The sequence below is a fragment of the Anolis sagrei genome, chromosome 2 (genome assembly GCF_037176765.1).
Source record: "Anolis sagrei isolate rAnoSag1 chromosome 2, rAnoSag1.mat, whole genome shotgun sequence".
Lineage (NCBI taxonomy): Eukaryota > Metazoa > Chordata > Lepidosauria > Squamata > Dactyloidae > Anolis > Anolis sagrei.
In genome coordinates, this window is record NC_090022.1 from 99,578,912 (window position 1) to 99,603,536 (window position 24,625).

At 38.9% G+C, this 24,625-nt stretch overlaps 2 long non-coding RNA genes across 5 annotated transcripts in view; one reads left to right on the forward strand and one right to left on the reverse strand.

The window, feature by feature from the left end:
* On the reverse strand, positions 1-24,442 carry LOC132768828 (uncharacterized). Of its 4 annotated transcripts, XR_010909187.1 has the most exons (8): positions 24,176-24,442; positions 14,321-14,405; positions 8,113-8,223; positions 6,692-6,752; positions 5,412-5,464; positions 4,958-5,130; positions 2,982-3,031; positions 1-1,392 (listed from the first exon to the last, which is right to left on the reverse strand). It is a non-coding gene; the product is annotated as an uncharacterized lncRNA (long non-coding RNA). The 4 variants fall into 4 exon arrangements; XR_010909186.1 differs by having other exon boundaries at positions 4,958-5,464; XR_010909188.1 differs by lacking the exon at positions 24,176-24,442 and adding an exon at positions 19,211-19,294 and having other exon boundaries at positions 4,958-5,464.
* The window catches only part of LOC137096053 (uncharacterized), a 26,115-nt gene continuing 14,812 nt past the window's right edge, over positions 13,323-24,625 (forward strand). Inside the window, exons 1-2 of the long non-coding RNA XR_010909190.1 lie at positions 13,323-13,489; positions 15,751-15,829. This is a non-coding gene — a long non-coding RNA (uncharacterized lncRNA). The remainder of the gene's footprint in view (positions 13,490-15,750; positions 15,830-24,625) is intronic.

Genomic DNA, 24,625 nt, shown 5'->3' on the forward strand with positions numbered 1-24,625 from the left:
GAGGCTTTATTGACTTTGCTCAAAAATGGATGTCAGAGAGTCTGCACTCTGAAATCATACATCAAGTAACAGATACATACAGAGACATTTATAGAGGTTTGACAACTATTCCTACAATTGACTCTTGTCGCTCTGGGCACTGATTGGCTCAAATAACAGTCCATGTACTGATTGGCGGTGGTGCACTGTCTGCCGCTGCAGATGATTGGTTTCCTTGTCTGGCAGAAATTTTAACAGACAGTCATTTCTCAGTTTGAAGCTTGTGGCTGTTTTCTGGGTCTACTTCAGTGGGTGCTGGGTGACTCATGGCTAAAAACCCGGAAGTCACTGGGTTAAAAGGGGTGGGGTGGCTAAACAATGTTTAGCCAAAGTTTGTGAGAAATCAGGTTAACAACTGAAGATGTGCTTAAAATCCGATTCCGCCCCAAAAATGTGCACCTTGACATGGCTGTATATCCTTCTCATGACTATGTATCCCTGCAGTCATGCAAACACGTGCTTTCCTTTCCTTACCCCAATGTAGACTGCTCCAGCACACATGCACTTTTAAAAAGCCCGAAGCAGATGATCAGCTGATTCGGCTGTGAAAACATGAAGCCATGGACATATAGGTGGCTCAAGGGGAGCTCAAGTGGAAAACAATTAGAGCTCTCTGAAACTCTTTCTTTGAAACTTTATAATATTAAACAGAGCTTGAACTAACATTTGAATGAAGAGAGAGACATGAAATCAGCTTGTTTACATTAAGATATTTGCATGTGCACATATGAGGTCCAGTGAATAATGGAGTGATTTAAAAAAAACTTCCGCCGGATGTTCTCCATCTGTCTTTCATCTTAATTTGCTTCAAAGAAAGGTGTGAGGACCTGTCAATCCTCCCGGGATTGACAGGTCTGTATGTGGACCTGCTGTCAGGTCCTGCATTTTTTTTGCCCCAATTTTGGCTCTGTCTGGAAGCACCCTAGGTGATTTTTCTAGCTCACCATTGCTGGGTGAAAGGTTTCATTGTTGGCTAGGAAGGTATGGTCACTGGGTGATTATGTCAGCTGTGTGAAGTAATAATGGGACTAGTCCTGCATCCCCCCCCTCCCGGTGTGTGTGCTTGTGCAACTATGAATCTGGACCAAAGGTTGCCTCTGAATGTCAGTCAGATCATATATCACAGGAAAAGGTCACCTTTTGACTTGACTAGTAAGACCCTTCATGGCATCTTCCTTGGCCTTTTGGGGTCCTGGGGTTTTGTGAGCAATATTGTCATCTTGTACGTTTGTTGTGTTCTTCTCCCTTCCTTCTTATCTGCATTTTACAGCCAGCAGAAGGGCAGTTATATTCTGTAACATTATTGTCAGTCTTAGTTTTGCTACGTTCATTCGACATGTTTCTTTGGATGAGCTGAAAGGCAAAGGCACTTGTTTCTTACAAAGCAATTGATCAGGAGACTTACTTTACAATTTTTTAAAAGGAAGGAAGGCAGGCAGGCAAGAAAGAAAAAGCAAGCAAGAAAGCTAACTAGCTAGTAGAGATGTGCAAGATGGTTCAAAAGTCATTACAAAACTGGGAGGTGCTGGTGTTTCATTTATAAAGTGTTTCTAAATTATAGTTAGTGAAAAATGTGTTACTATAACGAGAGTAATAAAATTTTGTTATTATTTCTTTATAGTAATTGCGTAAAATGACTATGATTGGGGAAAATTCAGGGGCTCATTTCTCACTTGTTATTACAGCTATTGGGGTAAAACTAGCTGGAATAGTAGAACACATTTACTACTCTTACCCCACCAAATTTCAGAATGTTTCACTTATCCACAGATATTTGGGGAATTTTCAAAGTTTTTATAAACCACATTTTTTTAATAATAAAGAAAACATGTTCCTAGTTTGAAAGTTTTATTTCCTGTTCATATGTGTAGTTCTTACTTTTAAAGTAGTGGTTCTACACTGGGAACTCTGTTTTTGCACCAAAAACCTTGTTAAATGGGTGGATGACAATGTTAAATTAGTGGACTCAATAGCAAAATGTGCTATAACATGATGTCCCTTGTGTAAAGACAATTTATTGCTGTTTAATAAACTTTCACCATGTTTTTATGATAGAAAGAATTAGGAAATGACATGTATAACCCAGAAACAAAAATAATAATTTATTGGAACTCTGGTTGGCTACGGAGAGGCAAATCTCTGTGATGGTGAGCAGTGCACGATATTCTGGGAAATGTACTTTTGGGCAGGGTCTTTTGAATTCTTTGGCATAGGGCTCCTCCCTTCCCAATTTCCCAGAGTTCTGTGCTGTTCCCAGAAAACACTGCTTCCCCTTTTCTCTGCTCCTATAAGCAAGACTCCATTAATTTACAGACGGAAGGGAAGGCACTAAGGCAGCCTTTGGCTTTGCTTTCAGCAAATACAAAATTGACTTTGGAAGCCTTCCAAGATTTACAAAATATGGCAACTTTAGCTATAATGACATATTATTACCACACTCTAAAAGCAAATCAGCTCAGTATAGTGGTTGAAGTGTGAACTAGAACCCCAGGAAACCAGAGTCTGAATCCTTACTCAGTAGTGAAAAACCATTGGGCAAGTCCTTTGCTCTTAGCCTTAAAGGAAGGCAAAACTTCTCTTAATAAATCTTGGGAGAGAAAAAACACTCTGTGAAAAGCAAATCACAAGTCATCAGGCCCAGAAAACCCCATGAAAGGGTCATCATATGTCAGAAACATCTTGAAGGCACACAACATGATAGGGTAGTCTTAAATCCAAGAATTTGAAGTCAAACAACAATTTTCAATGCATAGATAAATATTTCTTCTTTTTTCCTTACAAGTAGGTGAATGACGTTTAATCTAGAATGAACCCACTGTGCACAGGTAGAGGAGATTTAAATGCCCCCCACCCCAAGGGGGCTGCTTTCTTCCTCTGTCAAAAGTCAAGAACAAAGAGATTGGGGAATCTGTTTGCTCAAAGGAAAGTTAACCTTTAGTTACCTTGGAAACAGCTGTGGAATCAAAGCAGGCTGTGTGTAACTTCGGCATAGCTGCAGAAATCGGAGGTATAGTCAGCACATCTCATTTTTAGGCACATATAGACACACGAACTCCAGGTACCTGTGCCCTTAGGTCACCACTGTAGTGCTCTTGGCATAATTATCATAAAATACTAAACACCTTTTGGCTATAATTCCTTTGGTATAACTGTTTTTTTTTTCATATCATAGTTGCCAAATGGGAAAAAGTATTCTTTTTTCATTTTTAACAACATGTATGAAGTCTGAAATTAAACATTTTCGAAGTAACAAGTAATATATATAAATAAAGACATTCCCAGCTGTGTAAGCAAAATTATCTGGGCCATAAAATTTTGGGAGGGGGCTGTAAACATCTCGTTTACTTTTACCACATATTATTTGTTTAGTGCCCCAAGGAACTTGAATGTAATTATCCTAATGAGATGTAAAACAGGGCTTCTGACTTAACAGATTAATTAAAGTTCCTGTGCCATTTCCCCCAAAGTTTTTGGTGATCTCAGAATCTTGAATACTGAAGATTTCCAAAAGAATTTAAGAGCCCCAAAATGCATAAGGTGTTCTTACATCAATGGTTTGTAACAGGAATGTAAACCATTCCTGTTAAAGGTAAAGGTAAAGGTAGTCCCCTGACATTAAGTCCAGTCATGTCTGACTCTGGGGTGTGGTGCTCATCTCCATTTCTAAGCCGAAGAGCCAGCGTTGTCCATAGACACCTCCAAGGTCATGTGGCCGGCATGACTGCATGGAGCGCCGTTACCTTCCCGCCGGAGCGGTACCTATTGATCTACTCACATTTGCATGTTTTCGAACTGCTAGGTTGGCAGAAGCTAGGGCTGACAGCGGAAGCTCACGCTGCTCCCCGGAATCGAACCTGCGACCTTTCGATCAACAAGCTCAGCAGCTCAGTGCTTTAACCCACCAGGGGCTCCTCCATTCCTGTTACATAATGCTAATTTGCATTGTAAAGACACATTTTCCTCATAATAATAATACTCATATCTTCATCAGCATAGCATGTGGGTAGTGTATAGGAATTCACTCAAAATATCTATAGTACCAATGTTATAAAAAACAATTTATCACTGTTATTGCAAGAGTAATAATATTTTCTATTCTTTTTGACTTTTAAACATTTCAAAGCAAGATGGTTGTTTTTCATCCAGCAGCACAAGGGAAAAAAGAGCTAGCAGCTACATGAAAAAGTTGTAGCTAAAATCAACAGGAATCACGTTAAACTCAACAGGAGTGATATGTTATCTCATTTTAAGGGCTCTTCCAGAGTGAGCTAAATTCAAAAAGGAACCAGGATTTAGGCCACAAAGTGACTTTGAAAAAAACTTTCCAAGCTCTGCTTAGATATCCGCATTAGTTTCTTTCTTTCACTGCTAAAAAAGGAGTGTGGTGTAGGCTATATTAGCTGTCACAGGAGACTGCAAATGGATTAGTCACTTTCTCTTGGTTACTGGGGAAGCAGAGGGGTTGAGGCTTCTTGGCCAACAGCACAGCCAGGTGGATTGCAAGGCAATAAAATGCCTTGGTTTTGTTAGATGGGGAACAAAAAAGAGAACAATGCTTCATTTTGATGTTCCTTTTCATTTTTAAAGAGGGTTTGTGGCACTGTGAGTTTTTCTTAAAATAAGATTGCCTTGCTCCTTAACTCCATTGTTTCATTCCAGTAATTTCAATGAGATTTAAGCACACCTTCTTTTCAATCTAAAATTTCCCTACGGTTTATATTATACTGTGAACACAGAAATGTAATGTTAAAGAAAACCACAAACAGTAATGCACAAAACTATTATATTGATCTGAATGATGACCTTGGGAATTTAATCAGTTTAGAAATTATCATACATGTTTGACTTCTTAAGCAAACACATAATGTTTTGAGCAGAATTTAAATATACATTACAGAATGTCCCAAAAGGCACATACCTGGCACAGGTGATAAGCTGTAGATGAGCTGCATATGTGATTACAATCACTTGTCAAAAGTCACAGTTCTGATGTATGCAGAGAAATAAAGGATGAGTGAATGCAGTTGGAAATTTGTCTTTCAAAAGGCATTGGTTGCAAATCCTTTGCCTATGGGTGCCTACAGGGGTTACCTACAGGGGGAAAAACATGCATCATGCTATAGGACCCATAGGAACCAATATGCAAAAGGGTGTCAGAGGTGAGATATATCACTGTGTGAAAAGGCCTTTAAGGTTGTCCTAGGGTAAATCAAATTGAACTCTGCCTAGATAACATGAGATCTAAACTAAGACTGTTGCACTTTGAACATATCACGAGAAGACATTAATCACTAGACAAGACAATCATATTTGGCAAGGTAGAAGGCAGCGGGAAATGAAGACAACAGTCTTAGGGCCCATCCAGACAGTACCTTTATCCCAGGAGTTTCCACAGGAAACAGGAGGGTTGGCCAGATGCATTTCCCTGTAAACATGGAAGCAATCATTACAAAAGGCAAAAAAGCGGGATTTCCAGTTGCAGGAACATTACAGTTTTGAGACGAATATGTGGATCTTTGCATGTTTTTATCTGGGTTTGTTCCTGGGTTTTAGATGTTTGTTCCTGATTGGTCAGTTCCTAAAAAGAAGGTAACACTTGAGTTTGTGTGTCAGATACTTCATGAAACATCTGGAGGGCACAGTTTCTCTGGCCCAGACAAAAACCAGAACTTTTGCAGTGATTTGTTGCTGTGATTCTCCGCATATCCACATCGTGAGGTTTTTTTCTAGAAAAAAAATGCTGAAGTTTCTGGTGGAAGTCCTGTGGTGACCATCTTGGAAGCCTCTAAATCTTGTAACAAAGCATCAAGTCTGGACAACGGAGCCAGAAATCCTGAGACCAACAGCTCTGTATGTGGACCTCTTCTGAAATTCTGGGATTTTTTGCTCCTTTTAAACACCCATGATTTTGTGCTATCTGGAAGCACCCTTACAGTCATTATCCAACCAAGGCAGCCACACTGCAAGATTTGAGTACAGCTGCTGATGACAGAATGACTGGGGGTTTTTCATTCATGGAATCACTGTAAGATGAAGTTCACTTGTTGGCAGTTCATAGCAATGACATTTCACCTGGGTATACAAAAACTGGAAATGCAATTACCTTACATTGTTCATGAACACTAACATTCTATATTTAAAATAAATATGTGAAAATAACCAAACAGGAACATTGTACACAACTAATAAAATGTGAAATCCTAATATTTAGCTATTTAACATACCTATGAATTTTATCTCTGTACATGTATGCACTTGTGTACACATGCTTCAATAGTAAGTGTTATTCTGTGCCATTTAAAAGCCTACAAACAGTGAGGGAAAGTCTTTGGAACTCACAATTTGAATAACACAGAATTCAACAGTGCCTGAACTTAGTGGGCTGTTATCTGAAGCACCAAATGAAAGCATAAACATAAATCTTATGAATAGCACACATAAACAACTCTTGTCATTAAAAGTCTACCACTGTTTAATAGCAGTTTCAAAGAAAGCCAGTGAAGTTTAGTGTTTTGATTATTGGACTATGGCTGTGGAGAGCAGGGTCTGAAACCCTGCTTAGCCATGGAAATCCATTGAGTGGCCTTGGGCAAGTCACCCTCTTTCAGCCTCAGAGGAGAGCAAAGGCACACCTCCTCTGAACAAATCTTACCCAGAAAACTCTGTGACAGGGTTGCCTTAGGAGAGTCTTAAATCAGAAATGACTTGAAGACCTACAATAAAACATCATCAGATTAATGTGACTCATCTTTTTTTTAAATAAGGTGACTATATAAATATCCTAAGTATTGTTAAAAAGAGGACAGCAGTAGGTTTATAACAAATTTGTGTGAAATGTAAGAGTTACATTGTATCTGTAATTAGTAATGTTTATTATTAATGTATTACTAATAAATTAATAATAAATTACTAATAAATTAAATTACTAATAATGTGTATTAGTAATTTTAATATAAATCATTTAAAATGAATATTGTATGCTTTGAGGCACTGTGTAGATGCCATTTGTAAGTTGCTTTGAGTTCCCCTCAGAGTAAAGAAAGGCGGGATATAAATAAAGTAAATAAAAAAAATATAGTACCAATTTACACACTTAGAAAACAGCAACACCACCATCAACATATAGCAGTAATCATTGTAAAAAAGATAATCTAATAATGCAACCTAATGCATAGTACTCAAAACTAACCATGTTGAGTTCACTGAGGCATACTCCCAGGTTAGTAAATATCAGGTTATAGCTCTAAGACTAAAAACCTAAGTATACTTAATAGGCTATAAATGCAATAATTCGGATTAATATAAATATCCGTTTAAAACTCAGTCGTTGAGTCAATGTATCTGCTCTAGTTGGGACAAGCAGATTTAAACCTATCTTGCCATTGTCATCTGAGTTTTAGCAGAAGCAGCCAACATACAGTACATAAGTGTGTGATAGTGAAGCATTGAACCTTCTCCAGCAGAGAAGAGCTCTTTGCCCCACCCCAGCCATTCCACAGATATATAAACCCATTGTCCTAATTCCAACAGACCTCACTACCTCTGAGGATGTTTGCCATAGATGCAGGCGAAACGTCAGGAGAAATGCCTCTAGAACATGGCCCTATAGCCCACAAGAACCTAGTGATTCCAGCCATGAAAGCCTTCGACAATACATTGAACCTTGAAGTGTTTTTGTTGCATCCAAAGATGATTCTTTTAATATTCACTAAAGTAATATTCAAAACTGAAATAAAAAAGTGGGGATCATACTTTGAACAGCTACTAATTACATTTTCATGTTAAGCCCCAAAATCAAGTTGTCTGCTTTGTATAAACATCAGTAATTCCTGACTTCACTGGCAAATGCTCTAGGTAATAATTATCATCATATGTGGTTAAAATTAGTCAGCCCTCATCACTGGCAAGTTCAAAGCAAGCTATGCTTCATAATTGTTTTTTGGCTGGACTATTTCTGTTACAATAGTTCAGAATGAATAATCAGAAAGCAGAGTGAAACTCCAGGATAGTTTTAACATTTGATATGGGGTGGGGATGGATCAACATCAAAGCCTTTCAATTTAAAATACTTACCAAACAGTTATCAGGCTGAGAATAGGCTCCTTTTTGGAACAATTGAGCATTTCTTATTCCATCTGGGCTGGAAACATCATAAGAATCTTTGACTTCTGTAGGATAACTTTTCTGCATATGGTTTCAGATAAAATGAGGATGGGAAGAATTAGGTGGGTTTTTCCAAGCCTTGGAACATTTTTTATTCAAATGAAACGGTTCCTTTTTATGCTTGTATACCAGCCAAGCAGAATGAGATGCACATCTCACTCCATGATAATGTGTACAAGACCATAATCACAGTCCTTCATGTTGATTATGAGCAGCAAGGGAAATGCTCTGGCCAGCAAAACTGTACTTATAGTCGGAATTCAACCAAGGTTAGTGAGCAGCCATAGCTTAGTGGTAGGCCACATATGTTGCAGGAAGAAAACTGCATGCCGAGTCTCCAACATCTCCAGAAAAAAATGATCAAATGTCAGATGATGGCAAAGGTCTCTGAAGAGATATTCCTGGTCTGAATAGGTGACTCTTAATTTGTCTGAGTAGATCAATACTGTGAACTAATATTAGGCAGTTTGCTGTGTTCTCATATACATTTGGGGGATAAATTGTGAGCTGATGTTATCTGTGAAACCTTCTACCTGTAGTACTTTCCCCAGGATTAAATCTAATGATTAATTTAAACTGAGTTTCCCAGACTGCATCATTTGCAATAAATCTAATAGTGACTGACAGGTGGACTATCAAGAACAAATCCTTTGATAAGTTACAATTTCATCTTTCAAAACTTTGCAGTGGCCCATCCAAAAAAAACTTTGGTGTACTTGTAGGAACTCTGCCAAATCTCACACTTGAAAGCAATTGCTACTACAGATATAGAAGGATCTGTAAAGCACTAAGTTGAATGCTTATCCAAGACGATCCTAGGAAAGTATTATTTTGCTCTGTGGGTAACTGATTAGTGACAGTAATGCCACAGGATTTTTAAGGAACTATACTATATTGCATTGCCCATGAAACAAACCCTAGTATACTAGCTAAATGCCACACAGGGGGTGATTCAGATTAACCTGGGGAAAGCCACAATGCCCTAAGTTAAGCCAACCCAGGGGAAAAAACCCCTGAAGCAGGAGTGGGGTTCCCTCTCAAGTTTGGCCCTGTCAAAACAGCTATTCCATGCTTTCTGGTAAGGCAGCCTAGAGATGTGGTATCTCCCCCCCCCCCCACACACACACACACTCACACATATCACCTACAGCAGTGACAGGGCCACCTAGCTGATCTTGGGGTGGGGGCGGGGTGGGGTGGGATCTTTGCATTGCATAACTCATAATAGAGGCTGAGAGGAGAAAGGGGGGACTTTTCCCTCCTCCCAGGCTCCTTGATGATTCATTCCCTTTTCCCAGCTTTTATTGCGAGTCACAAGACAGAATCGAAGCAAGGAGGATCCCCAAGGATAAGGTAGGTGGCCATGCTGCTGCTGTAGCCAACATAGACACAAAGAGAAAGGGGTGGCAGCAAATATGGCTCATATCCAGTGTGCTAAACTGTTTTTGGTATGGCTGCGCAGTGAGGATTCCTCGCTGCCACTGAGGTGGCACAGCAAGCCCCTGATGGGCTGCAAAGCAGGCCCGATCTGGCATCTCACAGGCTGGGTCAGACGCACTGTGGTTGCCAATGTAGAACCACCCTTTGTGGATTTTTTTCCTAGAGTAATGTGTATTTCTAAGTATTATGGAAATAGGGCAGACCCTGAGATTACAAACTAGAGGCACAAATGCAGCATTCAACCCCAACTGAAGTTCTGTGTATGTACATCCTGAGAATGGCTCCCTTGATTTCAGATGGTGCCAAAAATGAAATCAATCCATGCAAAGGAATCTTGTGTAGAACAAAAATGCATTCGGAAGCTACTGCAAGTGCAAAAATTAAAGGAAGAGTCAGTGTTAACGTTATTGACATGAGGCATAATTTGAGAGGGGTTGTGGAGCTACTGGTCTTGGAACTAGTAATTTGAAGATGTATGTTGTAATTATATAAGTGAGAAAAGTGTTATCCTTGACTGCCAAACCTAATAATTTTATATTCAGGGCTACACTGATTGCTACAGACTGTATTCCAAAGAATACAGTAGTAATTCTTGTTTAATATAATTCAGAAGGGATTTCTAAAAAATCAACCTATCATCTGTAATTAAGGTTTTTAATATGCAAGGCTTTTGATCTTGTGTCATCTTGGAAACATAAAACAAGATGTTTGTCTCCTTTTTATAGAATCTGATGAATGAATCAAGGGAGGGCAGATCTCCATAAATACTTCAAAAAGCATTTGTGTGTGTGTGTTTTTTAAAAAAATAAAAGGTGACGGCACTGGCAAGAAATCTCAAAGCAAGCACTCACAGAAGTGAATTAATATGTCAACAGCTCACATATTGATGGAAAAACTCTGACAGATTGGGAAGATCCCTTTATTTTCCCATTTCCAAACATCATGCTTGTGACAATCTCCCCGGGACATTTTAATTAATTCTGATTAGCAAACCCCCTCCTTCCCAGCTAGTAGGTAAATCATCAAATCAGTTTCACAACTAGGTAATATAGGGCCCATCCAGACAGGGCCCATAATGCGGGAGCTCCCGCGCTTTTATCAGAGGCATCCAAATGATGTCTCTGGTAAAACTGAATTATTTCAAGACAAATTAAACAAAGGACCCCCTTCCTGACTCTTAGCATTACACTGGTACATTCCAAAAAGCATGCCAAAAGGCATAATGGCATCCCAGTAAGTTTTTCTTGTTACAACGCTACAATGGGAACAACACACGGCAAAGCCCACTTCCTTCGGGCACCTGTGCAGACAGCAGCATGGGAAAAAAGCGGTATTTTAACCCCTTTTCTCTCAAAACAAATTGCTGTCTGGAAGTGGCCATTGTTATTAGAACTGAGCAGTGTCTCATAGTAGAAGTTTATCATAAAGCAGACTTCCGCAATCTGCTGCCTATTAGATGCTATGGACTAAACCTCCCATAATATCCAGGCCCCTTCTACACTGCCATATAAAACCCAGATTATCTGCTTTGAACTGGAGGAGAGAGTGTGGACTCATATAATCCACTTCAAAGCAGATAATGTGGATTATCAGTTTTGATAATCTGGGACCCCTTCCACACATTATCAGCTTTGAACTGGAATATATGGTAGTGTTGACTGCCCATCCAGACAGCTCCTTTATTGTGGAAACTACTACAATAAAAAAGGGGGTTGTCCAGATGATGTTCTGGCCAACCGGCAATTAATTCGCCACAAACCAGGAAAACCCTCCCCCATACAGGGGATACAGGGCTGTGTGGAGGGGAATCCCACCCCCTCCCCCATACAGGGGATACAGGGCTGTGTGGAGGGGTCCACTGTGGAATTATCTGCCTTGATATTCTGGATTATATGACTGTGTGGAACGGCCTTAGATTTTATGGCTGTGTATAAGGGGCCTCAGTATCGTGTCAGAGATAATTCCATAATGGATGAAAAGCTCCTGAGAAGGTTCCATCCACTGCCCTGTGATAGTGTTAGGAGAGAGGGAAAACCTTTTCCAAACATCTTAAGATTGAAGCACATACATATAAGATCCTTCAGATAGTCTAAAGTCTGGGCTAGAGCAAGACTGCGCCGTAAACCTTTTAAGTTTCAAAGATACTATCTCCTATATATTGAGTCAATCTAATTCTGTAATCTCTGCACTGTTCGATTTTAGAAGTGTATTATAAAGCAGCTTCTATTTGTGAACATATATGTACACTAATTAACAACATGTTATCTAAATATTGTTTTATCTGTACTGAAAATATACCTTACACAGGCAATCCATCTAGCCAGAACAAAATCACAACAGCATGGGTTAAATTCATTCAATGAACATTTAATCTCAGTTGAAACTAGTATTTTATTATATTTTATGGCATCCTTGTATTAGCAGAGATTTTAATGATGTGCTACCTTCCCACAGATAAGTATTCTAAAATTCCGCTATTCAGTGTATCATTCAACATTGCTAGATCCATAATGACCCTACTGACATTTTCCTAAATTTGAAACTTTGTAATCTTCAGTTGCAAAGCTTAACAAACTAGCTTAGCAAAACCATTTCTTATTAAAAGTGTAGTATAGTTCATTGCACAATTTTTCTTGACACCCATCCAGCTCAACTTATCAGTTATTTCCTCATAAAAATCCCCCACTTGTGAAAGGAGGTTTTGTTGTTGTTTTTTTAAAAAACATGTTGGCACTTGAAATGGGAAGGGGAAAAAACACCGAGCAACAACGATGCAATAAGGGACTTTCTACCATTTGAAAAATACAACTCTTTCCCCTGGAAGTAAGCCAGTCATGATGTGTGATGTTCTTCTATCATGTTATAATTAGAATTTGCAAATGCACTGGAGTCTTTTTATTTCCAGTGTTTTATTGGAGAGGTGGGGAGAAATAGAGTGTGGGTGGGAGGAGAATCAAACAAATTCTGTAATTTTTATGTGTTCAAAGTGTTTAAGGGGAGGAGGTGATGGAGGAGACAGAAATCTTGTTAGTTGTTAATACAACCTGGGAGCAATTTAATTAGGGATTGCATAAGCATTTGTTCCAAGTTGATATCCCAAATGCACCAAAATAATTTGAGTTTCTTTTCCTTTCCATGTCCATGGTTATAGCTGGTGTGTGCAAAATGTTACTAGCAATCTTGCCATAGGTATTTAAATTAGCTTTCAGTGGGATGAAAGGGCATATATAAAAAGGCTAAAATAAACAAGTTCTTCTCCATACTAGGTGAAAACCACTACATATTTAGCCAATCAACATCAAAATGCAGTCAAGGTGGCAAATGTTATAATTGAGAAGAACAGACAGGATGGGAGAGGCTGTAGCAATTTATGTCTGCCTGTTCCTATTGGGAAGGGCAAGATTTTGCCCCTATCTTTCCTGTTTTCTCACTGAGTTAATTGGGTGCATACTAATTTTGTACTTTGAACTCAGGGCCCATGCACATAGGGCCCAAAACACAGTCCCTCTCAGACTTTTACCTGAGGTGTCCAAACAACGTCTCAAAGTGGGAAAACCCTGCTTTGTTCCAAATTAATTAGGTACTGGATTAGACCTGGGTCTTCCTGAAAGGCCTGGGACTAATCCAATATGGGCCCTGTGTGGATGGCAGTCTGCACAACACTCTCAGGTTTTCTGGGCTGAATCAGCCTAGAAAACCCAGAGGGCTGGAACTTCCTCCCCCAAACTGCTTAAAAAATAAAAATAACTTGCCATTACCCTGGTGCTAGAGCTCTCCTGGCAAAATCGCTCCTGGCTCCTTTTCCTAGCACATCATTTCTACACGGCACAAGGACTCTGGCAACAGGGTAAGTTATTTTTACTTTTTAAATCTTTTCTGGTGGCTTATCATTGATGTCTGGGTGCCCTGCCAGAAGAAGCAGCAGGGAATCTAGACCCCCTCCCGCCCAGGAAAGTGTGGGTTTTGGGGAGAGGTGTGTATATATTAACTTGTGCCCAATTGAGTTTAAAACTAATTGGGTGCAGGTTAAAGGCCTGTCTTGAAATGGCCTCCGTTTGCAGCAATTGAAGTAAACCAGGGAAAAAAGCAAAGGACACACCAAACATGGTAACCCCCAAAATGGTAACAGAGGACTAGTTGGCACAGAGGGTATACTTGTCTCAGTATCTTAATATTGTGATCTCAATATTTCAGATACATTGTATTATTTCCACACTGAAAAGTTAGAACACAATGAGTTTTCATACTGAATAAGGATGCTGGAAATTGTGCCACTCTCCAGAGGACTGCAACTCCTAGCTGCTCTAACAAGCACTGTCAATGTGAGGTATTCAAAAAGTTACAATTCATTAACATTCAGAAGGCCATATAACACATACACAGCCCAGTATAGCCCAAGTCTGATTTCCCAAGCCTTACCACATGAGATTCCACAGATTGTACGCCCTTTCTTTAACATGGCTATGTTGGTAGTGAACTTGGAAAATATGTGCATTCAAAGCATATTTGCTCCAGTGATTTTCAATGCTGATATCATCAGTTGTTAAAGTGAACACTTTATTGCAAGCAGACATACATGTTATATCTGTTACTGATCTGCCACCTCCCCACAATGAATCCACCCTCAGCCTCTGAGCCTTACAATACTATCTGATTGCACCATGTTGCCACAAACTACCTGGTATGATGATCCCTGGCACTTCTGTAATGGCATGCCAGTATCATCAGGGGCGAGCTTGTCCTCCTCTTCCATTCTCCACTCACTGCAAAGGAAAGATTTCTTTTTAAAAAATTACCTGTACTTTGTAGAACTTTGAAGTGTCTTTACAAGATTAAAATGATGATGATGATAACGATAATAATAACAGAAACAGCATAGTGGGAGAGGGATGTCTTACCCTGAAGTGTGACCATGAGATCTCACACTGCCAAAGCATCACAATTGTGTGATACCAGTAGTGGTGTGATTATGAAGGTTACAATGTCCTTAAGTTGCTGCTATTCCTGATAATGAGAATGGTGCAGGATTGCAGCATCATGCTATCATATCCTCAACATGCTTTCAATTCCTACAAATATGGTTCTCCAAGATTCTTTATTTGATTGTTTTGTGTCTGGCTTTGAGAGATTAGCCAAACACTTCTCCAAAGCTACCTGCTTGCTATGAAAAAAAGGAATGGCTCTGTGGTAAGTTGAGGGGAGAATTTATGACTGGGCACAATGTAGGTCTGCATGATACAGGCATGAAGTTTATGTCCACGTAGAGCAAATAGGATCTCATCACATTCATGAGGTCCCCCATGCCCATTCACTAGCCTCCATGGTAAATTGGCAGGGCAGTGGGCAATCCCTGCTCCCCCTGGCTAAAAATTCCTCATGTGTTGAGGTCCTTAGAGCAGTTTGATACCAGTTTAACTATCACAACTTTCCCTATGAAAAATAAGGTATACCTTTGTGCATCAGAATTTCAGTTAATCAAGCAGTGAACTCTAGAGGTAGTCCCCGAGTTACAAACATCCGACTTACAAATTATTCATAGTTACAAACAGGGTGAGAAAACAGGAAATGAGAGAAATCTACCCCTAGAAAGGGAAATTCACTCCCGAAAGAGCTATCATGGGAAAAAGATGTCTCCACCAAAGTTTTATTACCAATCCTTGTTTCTACAACAATCCACATTTTTCAAAATCCAGTTCTCACAGGGACAGAAAGTGAGGTGAAATATTCTGAACCAAGGCACAGACAGCAAAACAAACACCATATATATGTGTGTGTGTGTGTGTGTGTGTGTGTGTGTTGGGGATTGCCTGTAGAGTAGATCCAAAATGAATTGTTAATATTTTTATAAATTCTACATCTATCTAGAGATTGTTTAGAGGTCGTAAGCTGATGAAATTTGACATTTCTTTGTAAAAGTAAAGAAAGTAAATTTAATTATCTCAGTTTTCTCTGATCTTGTTTAAGATCTCTTTCTTTGTGGATAATAAATATAATTAGAGAGATAAATTGCTTGTGGTTTTCCCCCTCCCTCCTTCCCAACGGAGAATTCTAAGAGCTTTTTCAAAATTTGAATAATCTTTCTTCACTTTCTCTTCTTGGTTTTCACAGTGTATTCTGGCTCCTGTTATATGAAAGTCCTTGTTTCAGAACACTGTTACTCCATAGCTCCTTTCTGCATAGATGACAGGTAAGTAAGATCCATACAACCCACCTTGTTAATATGATTATTGGCTGCTAGCAGGGTTCAAAAGGTCTGTAGCTATTATAGTGAGATAGGTCACAAAGCTAACATTTCTTTCTAGATCTAGTTACAATGGACTATCTTTGAAGAATCAACTAGTATATTTTTTAGAAGAGCTACTTCTTCAAGGGTGAAAGATGTCTGATTGTTAGCATATTTTTTCTCTCACCTCCATATTATGCAATTAATGTGTTTTGCTTTGGAATTGGTCTTGGCATGACCTTAATTTGTAAACCTGATTGCTCTGGAGCATGCATCTCTGAGGAAATCCCATTGTTGGAAGGAAAGCAAGTTAATGCCTAGGAATGCTAATTTCCCTTAATATTTAATATCACCTACTGACAACTCCATTTTTTTAAAAAAAGATGTATATCCTTTTAAAGGTAAATAATTTTTAGGGAGGCCATATGTTCCAGTACAGATATTACAGTTTCATGTGATGTCAGAGAATAGCTCTCCCAAAGTTCCTTCTGTTCCATGGATAGATAAAGATACATCCCAATTTATGAGAATCTGTGCACTGTCCCTTCTGTGTCGTCCACTGCTACAACGTAGCATCAGCCAACAAATTTACCACTAAAATTCAATGACAAGTACATCAACTCTCTAAGGCAAGGGTCCATAAACTTTTTAAACAGGTGGCCAGGTCACAGTCCCTCAAACTGTTGGTGGGCTGGATTATAATTTGGGAAAAAAACATGAATGAATTCCTATGTACACTGCACATATCTTATTTATAGTCCAAAAAACATTTAAAAACAAAAAAAATATTAAAATTAAGAACAGTTTGAACAAATATAAACTTATTAGTATTTCAATGGAAAGTGTAGGCCTGCTTTTGGCTGATAAGATAGGATTGTTGTTGTTATTGTATGCTTTCAAGTAGTTTCATACTTAGGTTGACCCTGAGCGAGGGCCGGGTAAATGACCTTGGAGGGCCGCATGCGGCCCCGGGCCTTAGTTGGAGGACCCCTGCTCTAAGGTGTAGGAAGATGCTGGAATGTCCTTCTGTAACATAGATCCTTGGGAAGCTACAGGGGAAAATTCAATTTTCCTTCCTGAAGTGTCAGATTACATATCTTTTAATTCCAAAATTCAATTAAAATTCAACCTTAACTAGAAAATGCCAAAAATTTCTGCCTCAACCCAGACAGCCAAATGACAAGCATGAGTACTTCCACCATCTGTTCCTTGGTTAATTTTCATCATAACCTTTTGTGCTCAATTGAGGGAAGTAGCTTTGGAAAATATACAATTTTCTTCACCTACATTGAGATAATTTCAGTGACTGAGTGACCAGTAAAACTAGGTTGCAGGGAGCTAAAAATTCAATTACAATACAGTTTAACTCAGGTGCCAAAACTCATTTCTTATATAAGACACATTCTAAGATGGACATTCAAAAATCTTGATCAACAATCAGGAATAAGCGGAGAACAATTGAATGCTCCAAGTTCATTTAACCTTCAGCAACAGATAGCTGATACAAAAGGAACATCAGTACATCAGTACCTCTGTTTTCCAGGATTTATCCCCAAACATAGCAAAGTTTTGATGTTTGCATTGTTTTGTTTTAAAGCTGTTTTTGTTCTGATCAAATCAGACAAGGGCTATGGTAAATTTTAATGGACCCCAATTTTTAGTGAAATATGTCATTTCAGGAGTATCAACCTCTCCTCTCCTCTTCCTCCTCCGCCTTTTTGTTCAAAAGCACACTAGCCTCTTAAGGGAAATCCCCTTAAAGAGTTTTTTAAAGATGAGATTGCAATCCATCCCCACACCTCTGCTTATATCTTGGCAAAACACTAGCAAAAAGAGAGGGAGGGATCATACTGGATATTAAAACGGTGATTTCCTCCTTAAAACACATTTGCAACAATGCACCTTTCACCTTGAAAATTACTGAGATATGAGGAAGCTAACAAGTGACATGTTGCTGCAGACTGCCTCCTTCAAAGTGGAAATTGGCAACAACAACAAAAATAAATTACAGAAAAATCATGCCAAGCATATTGCTGCAAATTTTATCCTTTAAAGCGGCTCCTTCAGTTGGCACTTTGAGATGCAGGCGTGTTTGTTTCTGTTCACATCTCACCCGAATAGTCAATGAATTGGAAAGGGTCATTTGTGAGAGATGATACCGTTCACAAATAGAGCTTCCTGTTTTAACTCAAACCTATAGATTATTTTTTTACTAATTAGATTTCCCCACTGAGGGCCCATCCAGACAGGGCCCATAACATGGAAGCTCCTACAATTTTACTGGAGGCATTCGAACGATGTCTCCGGTAAAATCGAATTAATTTGAGACAAAGCAGGAAAACCTTAATTTATCCCAAATTAATTTCATACTCAATTAGACCTGGGTCTCCCTGAAAGACCCAGGTCTAATGAAGTATGGGCCCTATGGGGACTGACCGCCAGGCAGTCCTGGGATTACTAAGGGGTCAGTCCACACAGGCCAATTCGCTTCTTTGGCCTTGGGAACTCACTCCCTCTCTAAATCCCCCCCCCCCCTAAAACCATTAAAATAGAAGAAAAACTTACCCGGTTCTTTTTGGAATGTACCAATGTAGCACTAAAGGAGCGGGGCTAATTGTTCCTCCCCTTCGCTGCCTCTTAGTGCTGCATTGGTACATTTCAGGAAGTGTGCTGCAAGACCTAATGGTGGCTGGGTAAGTTATTTTCTATTTTAAGTCCTTTTGGGGGAGGGGGTGCCTCAGTGCCTTCTCAGAAGGTACCTCGAGGGCATCTAGATACCCCAACCCCCCAGGAAAGTGCGTGCTTTAGGGGGTGGTGTGTGGACTTAAGCATGCACCTAAGTACGTTTCCTAAAGCTACTTCAGCGCACGTTTAGGTGCTGTCTGGCCTGAGACATCTGTAGATCCAATAGAGGGACAGTCAGTGCCCTTGTGTAGGCAGTAAGATTGTGGGTTTGTCGCCTATAACTTTTGTGGGCTTAAAAAAAGTCTCTAGACAGTGACTAGAATGCATGACAGATTATTGTTGTTGACATATAATGGTTGCCAGTTGTAAGCCACCTTGAGTCCCCCTGCAGGGGTGAGAAGGACAGGATATAAATGTCTGAAATAAAGAGCAGCAGCAGCAGGAGGAGGAATGCATGTTTGCCCAAAGGACATTGATAGAATATTGTATTTGTTTTGATTTGAAAGCCACCTGGAGACCTGGAACCACTTCACACTACACAATTGCAACACTATTATCACACTTTAACTGCCACGGCAACACCTTATTGGATGCTAGGATTTACAATTGGGGGAGGGAGTTTTGAGAATTCCAAAGTAGAGAGCAACTCTGGTGTCTCACCAAACTACAAACTTCAGGGTTCTCTAGTTGCACCCGGTGGCGCAGTGGGTTAAACCCCTGAGCCGGCAGGACTGAAGACCAACAGGTTGCAGGTTCGAATCCGGGGAGAGGCGGATGAGCTCCCTCTATCAGCTCCAGGTCCTCATGCAGGGACATGAAAGAAGCCTCCCACAAGGATGATAAAAACATCAAATCATCCAGGCGCCCCCTGGGCAACATCCTTGCAGACAGTCAATTCTCTCACACCAGAAGTGACTTGCAGTTTCTCAAGTCGCTCCTGACATGACAAAAAAACAAACAAACCAATAGCAATTAAAGTCGAATTATACCATTATAGTCATGTGGTGTGAAAGGAGCCTCAATGGAGAAGGAAGTGAAGGATATAAAACAAATAAAGAAGAAAGGAAGGCAAATGATGTTATTGTGGACTGGTTAACTCATGCATATGCACAGTTGATGTTTATATACCTGATTAGTGATAATAGTAAGAAGTATGAATTGGCATGCATTTAAAATGTTGTGTTCATAATGCCAGGAAAAGTCAGTCTGTGGTGTTAAATCTCTGGTGGCCACTTTATGCATGCAGTTGACCATATGATGTTCCAGTCATGCATTATGAAGTATATTTGTGAGCTAATTCTTTCAATATACTGTATGGTACAATACAGAAGGGAATACTGAACCTGAAGAAAAGCTAAGGATCCATTTTCTCACTCCACAATCCTCAGGATTCCTTTATTACCAATATCCTCTCTACCTCATTTGCAAGCCATCTATACTCAGTAGTATCTGTGGGGGAAGACTGAAATGAGTTTACTATTTTCTTGTGCATACAGCCATATTGTTCAGTATAGTACACACTAGTACAAATTTAGAGTCTTTCAAATTACAGTCTTTATGACTAAATCTTCGCTTCTTAGCCTAAAAAGTTCCCGTGGGGTGGGGGGAGGAACAGATGTATTTCACTAAAAAGAAAGGGGGTGGGTGGAAAGCCATCCTAACTTTGTGCACTTGGATCTTTCATTTTATGAAAACAGTCAAACTGCAACCACAAGATTTCACAGATAAGAGAAAAAATGTGGATTGTACTTAATTCAATATTATAAAGGAATACTCTTATGGGGAGACGGCAAGCTGAGCCAAAGCCAGACCAAGACTGCTGACTGATCTGAAAAATGCGAATATTTTTCACACTGGGACACCACATTTCATAATGCTCTGTGTGTGCTATAGTATATAATTATGAAATGTTTGCATTAAGTAACTTGGGTGCCTAAATACAGATGTTCCTTATTGACATTAATTGAATATGGCATATCTTTGGCCTGCTTTATAGCAGTCATCAAAGCATGCAGTTCCACTTTGCCATATATATTCTAAAGCAGCTCTGTTCCATATCGACCTTATTAACAGTGAAAAACATTAGTGACTCAGCTATCCGTCATACATTTCAGTTAAAAATGCAATTGGTTCCCTTTGAACGGGGCATTTGTTGCGAATTGACCACAAACATTAATATTTGTTTCTCTTTAATTTTCTATTGTCAGAAAGGCATCCTCTTTTCATTCTAAGCATGTTATTCTTACTACTGTATTGATTACTGATGCTCTTCCTCCTCCTCCTTACTGAAACATGGAAGCATTCTTTCTTATCCCTTGTTGCAGAAGCTTAATACATACATTCACACACCAACTCAAACATTTAGTAACACATGTGTTGCTGCTACCTTTAAGGTGACTATGGCTTGGATTCTGAGTTATTTTTCTGCTCAATTTCTGCCCAACCCAACCTCCACTTTGCAATCGCCACACCATATTCCAAAACATTCCCAAAGACTCATAGCCTCTAGCAGTAGTTTGCGAGGGGCCCAGGAAGCAAGGAAGTGGGAAAATCCCATTCTCTGTTCTTTTTACAAAAGGAGAGGCAGGAGCCAAACCTGATGGGGTCTGAAGTAATGAGTTCCAATTAGTATGCTACTCTATCAGTGAGTTGCTTTCTTTAGTAATGGGAATATGGCAAATTTATATTTCAAAAGTAATGCAAACATGTATAAACATTGTTAGTCTTGTTTTTGTGCAACAAGCAGCATTTGCTGGTTACTTTTAAAAGAGAAGATGTATGGATTTTTGATATTCTTACTGGAATTTTTCACATTTTGTACCATTATCTATTTTGTGGTTTTTAAAAAAACATTTCAAGCTTGTTTTTCAGTATTATTCATGTGCTGATAACTAACCATGATAAGTTATTTTCAAAAACACTGTTTCAAATGTAACACAACTTTTAGAAAATAAGTACCCGATAGGCCTGGGTAACAACGGAAAAATTTGTTTCTAAAATCGATTCATTTTTTGGGGGGGTTTTGCGTTTCGATATTTAAAAGAATTCCGAAATTTTTCTTTTAAAAAGTTTGATATTTATGAAATTTCGTAAATGTTAAAAAATTACGAAACGTTAACGAAACAAATACGAAACAATAACGAATCGATTCGTTAATGGCGGACGCGACCACGCAATATGCTAAAAAACCTCCAAATGGGACAGGGGGAACTTCTGAAGCTTCCCTCTCCCTCTGTTGTTGACTGTTGGTGTGATATTATAATTTTTTTTCACTAATTAAACAAAAAACAACTATAAAACATGCCCCAGACATGCGGAAATAATAACGAAATGACCTCAAACCGATAACGAAACAAATAAATAACAAATCCGAAGCATTTACGAAACGAATTTAAAAATTCGTTTTGTTTTTAAGTTGCTCCAGAATGGTTCGTTATCGCTTCGTTATAAAAAAAATAACAAATTTTTAACGAATTACGAATTAACGAAACGAAACCGCCCAGCCCTAGTACCTGAGCTTTGTTAGCTCCAGACTCTTACAGAATTGAAATCAATGAGTTATAATAGTGGACTAACTTTTCACATTATTTCAGTATAACCAAGTGCAACTGGATAAAACTATTGTGTTTTTAAAGCAAAAAAAAAAACCTATAGTATCCGACAGTTTCAGTTACTGCTTTCCTCACAAGCCTATTCCTCTTTCTTTCTGGTCTGAGTTATGATGTGGTTCATGCAATGATGTCATGCCACCATGTAACCATTAAAATTTGGCTACATGATAACGTCTCCAAGAATTTTGGAAAACAAGGGCAACTGAATGTACAACTGAATATTTGACCAAGGGATAACACATGTTCAGCATGAGAGAAAATATTTACAAATATATGGAACAAATTCAAAACCATCTCTTTATTAAAATTAAGTCTTAGGCCCCACTTACACTGACCATTTAATGCACTATGAAGCTAGCTTCAAACTGCAGTGGCCAGACAACAAACGCCCACAAAAGTTCCCAAAAATGTATATTACTGCTTTGTGGCTTGTGTAATCACTATCCGAGCCTCAAATTGGTTCTAGGATTTCCTGTGTAATAACATGCACAGTGAAACCACTTTCCTCAGTAGCAGTTTGAAATTGCATTAAATGGTCAGTGCAGATGTGCCCTTTGTTAGTAATGGTGATATAGTTTACACCTGAAACTAAAGGAAAGCAGCTAAGACACTGGCCTATGGATCGTGAAGTCCATAGTTCATAGATATTATGTGGCCTTCATCAAACCACTTTCTCCCAACCTAAATTGTTTCAATTGTGACACACTGATATAAGGGGGAAACACTACTTTTTGAATGACAAGTCCCAGGAAGCCCTGGAAGCATATACAGATAATTCTAATGAAATACTCTGTACATTTTGTAGCAATCCTAATGCATTAAAAATCACAACAGCCACCTAATACTTATATTTCATGTAAATAAGGACCAAGAAAACATTTAATTAGCATATTGATTTACTGATTTTCAAGTAAATAATGGAGTGTTCTGTTGTATGTCCTAAAACTTAAAGAAGTCAACTTGTTAGACACTCAAAATGAGTACTAATGAAACTACCTTCCTCTCGAGAAAGAGCATTTTTGCTTCTTATTTATTTCCTTGCCTGAATTAGATAGGCAGGAATGAATGCCCCCTGTCATTTAGATTTTAATATTATATAATGTCATATTGCTCAAAAACCAGAAACTTAGTGCATAAGAATTGATTCCCTGAAGTTAAGTCTTAGTGAGGTGTAGAATCTATTTTGTTTACGGTGAAAGTTTAACAATTAGATTTATGTTTTACTGCCACTGAAATGTAGTTTGAATGCATGTACTAAAAACCTTTAAAGAACCTCATCCGTGAATTTAGTCTTCCTCTTCTCGAACTCTCTGGATCCCAAGAGAAAAGGAAACAACTACATATTTTTAAATGAACTCCATTTTTCACCCACTCCAGCAAAAGCCTTCTCTTCCCTTTCTTTTGTCTTTCGCTTCATCTCCTTAAACTAAGTAGAGTTCCTCCCACAAGAACTATTTTTGTGGTTTGAATTGTGTGATCTAAACCTTTTAATTCCTTAACTGTTCGGCAGGAACAAAAAGTGAGAAGCAGTCGTGCAAAAATCCAAGAGAGTTAGGTGAGAAATACAACATTTCTATGCTCTTTAGCTTCATTTCTCATTTAATGATAGTACTAACTCCATTGATACCTTCATTTGGAAATTAAGTAAATGTTGAAATTACAACTGAAGCAGAAAAAATAAATGAGTTTGCCTTTTTTCATTACAGAAACTCTAAGTTTGTTTCAACTAGTTGGTTTCAGTTACTGCCATTACTCTTCCATTTCAATGCTATTCTCAAAATGTTATCAATTATTTGGCTCCCTGCATTTTGTGTGTGAGTATGTAGGTATGTGTGTATATGTATATGTGTGTTTGTGTACACATGCATGTACTCACACACATGTATATCATTGTACAGTGCACCAGGTGTCTGATAGGTAATAATTTACATATGCATTCAAAGCATCAGCAAATGAGTCCTCACATCTACAGAAATGAACCTATAGCTTTGACATTAGAATAAATAAAGCTGACCTTATTGTCGTCCAGGGACCTCAGGAGAAACGGCTCACTCTATGAGATGAATGACTTGCCCACCTGATTCCCCTGGAGGACAGTGTGAGACAGCGCTACCTGCAACCTCCTCACTGAGTTGCTTCTGGTGTAAGATTAAGGAGTCAGTCTCTAGTGCCTACTGTGAGTAACATAAACTTAAAATCATCAAGAAGGCCGGCAATCTGCAGCACTTCTTTTAGCCCAACCCATCCAGAGGTTTTTCACATACCAAATGGGACTTCTGACCTTTCAATTGTGTTATATTTGGTTAAAATAAATGTAGCCCTACTTATGTTACAGAGAACTCTAAGCAGCATATTAAAAGACCTTTAAAACGTGTTTGACCCACAGTCTCCCCTCCCCATGCCACATTGCAAACTGCTTTTTCTCTTGTTTGCCTCTCCTTCACACTCCCAGATTTTTCAAAAG